Consider the following 6,893-nt stretch of genomic DNA (forward strand, 5'->3'; position numbering starts at 1 on the left):
ATATATTTTTTTTTATATCACGAGATGTGGGTCAAATGTAAATATTATTTATTTTTTCAAACTTTTCCTACGTTTCGGACATTATATTTGTTTGAATTATACAAGGAAGAGAAGCTGTCCAGTTGTTCATCAATTCACTTCACCCAGAAAAAAAGGAGATTTCATGCCAGAGGAGAGTTAAATCAGAAGAGATGGAAAACCATTTTCAACAGGAAGGACTACGCCAAACAAGAGGAATATGGGAGATCAAAGTCAGGAATAGATATATCAACTAAAGTAAAAGCCCTGAGGATGGACAAATATAATGTCCGAAACGTAGGCAAAGTTTGAAAAAATAAATAATATTTACATTTGACCCACATCTCGTGATATAAAATATATATATATATATTTAATAAGTACCCCACAGCAACAAACTTGGCCTCTTTCCACCGCCTGCGATCCAAAGCTCGTGGTATGGTGAAAGAGGCTAAAAGGATCTCATGGATGGAATTTATTGCAAGTGTTAACTACAAAACGCCACCTGCGCAGGTATGGCGCTAGGGCAAATCCATTTTAGCTTCGGGACAGCCTAACAACGTGTCCTACTTGAAAATTGACGGCAATTTATTGACAACAGCGCCCGCCATTTCGGGAGATTTTGGGCAGGTCCTAGCCAACACAAGCAGCGATGATAACTTTCATGGCTCCTTTCTCCACCGTAAACGTCAACACGAAACCTCTCGCCTTTCTTTTTTAGAAGGTGATACAGATGCTCCGTACAACGACCCGTTCACCCTGTGGGAACTCACCTCCACCATCGAAGACACCAGGAACACCTCGCCAGGGTTGGACGAGGTACATAATGCATTCCTCCGTAATATTCCGGAAAAGGCATTGGACGAAGTTCTGCTCACTTTAAACCAACTTTGGGTTGATAGGGATTTTCCATCGTCATGGCGGGAGTCAATAGTGGTACCTATCCCTAAACAAGGAAAAGAAAAAGCTGACCCGAATAATTACAGACCCATTTCCCTCACAAGCTGCCTAAGTAAAGTCATGGAGAGAATGATAAATCGGAGACTCATGTGGTGGCTGGACAGGCAAAAGCTTCTCTCAAACATTCAATGTGGCTTCCGCCGAGGTAGATCCACATTAGATCACCTCGTCCGTGCAGAAAGTTTTATTCAGGAAGCCTTCCTTCTTCGACAGCATGTCGTAGCAGTCTTTTTGGACCTAGAAAAGGCGTATGACAGAGTATGGCGGAGGAGAATTTTAGACAGGCTTCATGCGTGGGGTTTTAGGGGGAACTTGCCGATTTTCATTCAAAACATTTTAACCGACCAAGTTTTTAAGGTACGAACAGGAAGGCATCTCTCACAATTTTATTCACTTGACAATGGCATACCCCAGGGCTCAGTTTAATCGTGACTCTCTTCGCCATTGCTATTGACGACGTAGTCGACTGTATTCAGGAACCGGTGATGGGATCTCTATTTGTAGAAGACTTGGCGATATTTTGCCGTTCGTCTAGAGTTGCAACAGCAGGACGGCAGTTGCAAATTACTCTCAGCAGGCTGAACGTGTGGTCCAAGCGAAAAGGATTTCGATTCTCTGCGGAGAAAACTAAGTGTTGCATTTCCACCGTTTGCGTGGGATTCATTTCCCACCAAACCTTCGCCTGGGTAATGCTGTACTCCCTTTCGTTGAGTCATTTCGCTTCTTGGGGATGATATTTGACCGACGGCTAAACTGGGGTGAACACACAAAAGACTTGCGGAAGAGATGTCTGAAGATTTTAAATATTTTACGGTTTTTAACTGGAACGACTTGGGGAGCGGATCGCTCCTCAATGATTTTATTGTACCGCGCACTAGTACGCTCCAGATTAGATTACGGGTCCATAGTCTATTCGTCTGGACGTGACTCCTACCTGAAACCACTATCAACCGTACACCATGCTGGCCTGCGCTTGGCAACTGGGGCTTTCAGGACCTCACCCATCCTGAGTTTGTGTGCTGAAGCTGGAGAACCACCTCTCGAAACGCGACGGAAGTTTCTAATGTGCAACTACGCTGCAAAAATTTTAGCGACAAGAAATCACCCAGCGCATAATGTCATTTTCAAACCGCGATTTTTAGAAATATTTAACCGACGACGGAAAGCCACCGCACCAGTAAGCGTACGGCTAAGAAACTTTTTAGACGAATGTCAGTTCAACGTTCCCGTATTATTCCCCGCTGTTACTTCTAGACTACCTCCATGGGAGAAGACGAGACCATTATGCGATACGCAACTCCACAGACGTCTCAAGAGTTCCACCTCGGCCGCCGAGTTCAAGCAGCTCTTCAACAAATTCTTAGCCCTCAACCCAGAGTTAATTCCCGTGTACACGGACGGGTCAAAAACTGATTCGGCGTGTGCATGTACTGTGGTCTCAAATCGCCACGGTGTCATCAAGCGGAAACTCAGCCCTCTGTGTGGCATTTTCACGGCTGAATTGATTGCTCTGTGGATGGCCCTTCAGGGATTCCATCAAAATGACACACCTTATGTCATCTGCACCGACTCAATGAGCTCTCTGCAGACCATACTCCGTTTCTCTCCGTCGCATCCCATTGCAAACGAAATTCATGTTGCCCTCCACTCCCTCCAAATGAGGGGTGCGAAAATCAGTTTCATGTGGATACCAGGGCATATGGGAATACGCGGAAACGAAAAGGCAGACAGAGCGGCAAAAGAGGCTCTATCCGATATCCGACATTAATTGCCAAGGGAAAGCAAAAGTACAAAACAAATTATTTAAATGCTCACACACTTTTTGCGAATTTGTCCCATATGGCATTTAAGAGGCTTCAATCCACTTAGTACAGCTATCATTCACAATAAGGAAACATTTATGCTGTATTACAAAAAAATCTACATGTAACCTACGCCAAACATCAGCCATAGGCCAGGCTACATTTGCCGAACAATCTGGTCTAAAATTTGAAATCTGGCACTGTTCATAGTTACGGACCATATCTTCAATATCCCTATTCATGTTTGGCCACCAAAAAACTGAGCGAGCTAAAGCTTTCATTCTCACAATGTACCAGGATGGGAATCGTGCAATAATCTCAAAATTGACTCCAGCAGGGATTTAGGAAGAATTACCCTGGTACCCATAGGAAGACAGCCATTTTCCAATGAAATTTCGAACCTTCGTCGGAAAAAGGGAGCAATAGCATGATCCTCAACGAAATGTGGCCAACCTTGCTTAGTTAATTCCATAACCTTACTTAGAACTGCATCTGAGGCAGTTTCTTTAACAACTTCACTGTAGGTCAATGGAAAATTAATGGGGAGCACACTGAGTACATTTTCAACACAGTCCTCTGAGGAAATGGGGAGTCTAGAAAGGGCATCTGCAGGACACATTAGGGCAGACTTACGATACTCTATTTTATATTGACAAGCAGCTAGAACAATTGACCACCTTTGAAGTCTTGCAGCTTCAACAGTCAGAATTCCCTTATCAGGAGCAAGGATATGGCGAAGGGGTTGATGGTCACTGATGAGTGTGAACTTCTGGCCATACAGGTACTTGTGGAACCTTTTAACTGCAAAGATCAGAGCTAATGCTTCCCTGTCCAACTGAGAATAGTTTTTTTGTGCAGCCGTAAGGGTACTTAATGCGAACAGCACAGGTTTTTCCACACCCTCAGTTATGTGGCTTAGAACTGCCCCTACCCCATAAGAAGACTTATCAACTGAAACCAGGATGGGGAACTTGGGGTTATAATGCACCAATAGGGAATGTCCTAAAAGTAATTTTTGCTATCTTCAAAGGTTAGGTTGCACTCCTCAGTCCATTCCCAAGAAGAATTTTTCATAGTCATATTAAACAAAGGTTTTATGACACCTGAGAGGTTAGGCAAAAGTCTATGATAGAAGTTTAACATCCTTACATAAGACCTCAGCTGAGTGACATCTTAGGGAGGTTCAGCCTTCACAATGGCATCCATTTTATATGCCATCGGTCGAACACCCTCCGCATTGATAGTATGCCCCGCACGGGGGGAAGAGAGTAATCTCTTCCTTAGGGGAGCCGCGCCCCCACGGACCCGAGCCCACCGAGGAGACAAGCTCGTTAAAAAACCCCGTCGCTCGCTCGGATAGTGTCCAGACAGCATGTGACTCTGCTGTTCTGGGTAGCCGTAACATCTGGCGTCCAGAATCACCCACGTGTTTGCCGTGCGTGGAGACCCGTACAAGGGGGAGAAGGGGATCCTGGTGGGTGAGTTCTCCGGCACCCAGCTGGGCGTCGGAAACCCGGTATGGGCCGGAGTTCAATACCCCACTTCGGCCCTGGATTCCCCGAAAAACGGGCGGCCGAGAAGAGCCCAGCTCGGTCAATCGGCTCCTGGCGGCTGGGGAGCTTGGCGGCTCCTTCCGAGCGTACGCCAGGACGGGTTAGTGCTGGAGATATGGGGGTCTCCGTAGGGCGGCCGAAGGCGTGTGGGTTCGGAGGGCCCCCGCGCTGGAGGTTCTAACCCGAAAGAGGCCTCCTATCGAAGGTTCCTATATCCCTTGGGTAGCCCTGACGTCCATTCCGGCTTGCGGGTGGCGTCCCAAATGTGTGGCTCCGTGGTGGGTGGGGAGTCCAGGGGATGAATTCTATATACTTGGATGGCTGAAGAAACTCTACCTCCAACCAAAAGATCTGGGACATGCGGGGATACATGGAAACGAAAAAGCAGATTTGTTGGCCAAGGAAGCTCTTACTAACGAAGAGATTAAATCAACGCTAGTTCCGTACGAAGACCTAAGAGGGTCACTAAAAATGTTGTACTTGAACAGTGGAGGGAGTCGTGGAGGACTTTGAATAACAATAAACTGCGAAGCATCAAACATACAACGTCAGCTTGGCCTTCCTCTACCAGGATCAATCGAAGGGAGGAAGTAGTTATCACTCGTTTGAGGATAGGGCACTGCCCTCTGACTCATGCCTTTCTTTTTACCGAAGAGAAGCAAGCTCCTCAATGTGACGAGTGTAGGTGCCCTTTAAGCATCCGACATATCTTGACAGAGTGCGACAAATACCGTGATGCGCGGACACGGTTCAATCTGGATGGGGACCTAGAATCTATTCTAGGAGACCACCCCACCAATCTAAGTAGTACAATTTTGTTTCTCAAGGAAATAGGTCTTTTCAACAAAATTTAAAAGCTTCCCTCTATTTTATGTTAAAAATTGCGTAGTAAATATCCATTTATAATGAGTGTTGAATCAAACGATTGAGTAGTGGTGCAAAATGACCTTGCCGTCGACGCACCCTTTATCTGAATTCTACTACTACTATTGATAGTATGACCCAGATAGTCAACAGATTTACAGAACCACTTACATTTGGCAATGTTCACTTTTACATTATATTCATTCGGTCTCTTTAATATCATTTCCGCTCTGTTTTTGCATTCTTGAAAATGCCTTCCACAGATCAAAAGGTCATCCAAATAACACACTACCATAGGTAATCCCTTGAGAAGCTCCTACATTACTGACTGGAATATTCCAGGTGCACTAGGAACACCAAAAGTTAGGCGGGTAAATTGAAATAATCCCTGGTCAGTATTTATAGTGAGGTACTTCTGGGACTCCAAGCCCAATCCGAGTTGAAAGTATGCATTTTGGAGATCTAGAGTGACAAAGACAGTGCCTCCGGCTAATGAAGCAAAGATCTCCTCCAATTTTGGCAATGGGTAAAAATCAGTGACCAGAACTTTGTTTACTGTTACCTTAAAATCCACACAAATTCGTACCCCCCCCCCACCTTGTTTTGGTGCACATAATATAGGGGAAGCCCACTCAGAATGGCGAACGGGTTTTAATATCCCGCCCTGCACCATTTCTTCCAGCTGCCCCTGAACCTCAGCTTTTAATTCAAATGGAACTGAGTAAGCCCGGTGAAATATCGGAGAAGCCCCCTCCTTCACTACCAGATTTGCCTTAAAATGATTAATGGTATCAGATTTCTTACTATTTAACACACCAGGGAACCTGCAAACATACTTTGAAACCATTTCTTCGACATTTAGAATTGACTCACACACCCTTGCTTGGGGATCAGGTTTAGATTCAAATTGAAAAATGGACATGCCCTCCATTTCCATACTCAATTGTTTTACATCATTTACACTGCCCAGGAACACCTTCCTCCAACCTGAAAATAAGGCATCCAGCCATGGTCGACCCAACAGTGGTTTTGTTTTTCCCTTGGACGAGACAACAATCAATTCCAAAGAATGACCTTTACTTTTCCCACTCTCTGGAAGGGATGCATTTACACTCATTTTCCCATGAACACAAAGTTGATCTCCGGTTACAGACTTAAGGGCTAGGGAACATTCGTTAAGAAAAATACCACTCAAGAAACTCTTATATGTGTCTTTAGAAATTAGGGACACATTAGCTCCACTGTCAACTTCAAAAGCTAAGCGTATTCCATTGACAAGTATATTAATTATCACAGGAGCGCTACCTGACACCGAACTAACTGTGGGCACATTAGAACAAGTTACCATTTCTCTTGGAAGAACAATTGAATTACTTAGAGGAACATACTCTGACCTCGATTCAGTAGATTGATGGGGCTGATCATCTAACCATTCGTCCAAATACACCTCGCAGACATTGCCACTCCGGCACATTTTAGAGGAATGCTCCCTTTGATGACACCTGAAGCATTCCCACTCACGGGCCGGACACAAATCCTCGCGATGGAAACGGCTGCACCGCTGACAAGAACCGCCTCTCTGAGGTCCATTGCTCGGCCGGGTGCTCCACTGCCGTGACCCTCGATGCGCAGGAGCGAATTCTCTCCCCCATGGAGCCGCCTCTTGCTGCTGTCGCTGGCGATGGTCAGGGGCGGT

The sequence above is a fragment of the Ischnura elegans genome, chromosome 3, assembly GCF_921293095.1.
Source record: "Ischnura elegans chromosome 3, ioIscEleg1.1, whole genome shotgun sequence".
NCBI classification, from domain to species: Eukaryota; Metazoa; Arthropoda; class Insecta; order Odonata; family Coenagrionidae; genus Ischnura; species Ischnura elegans.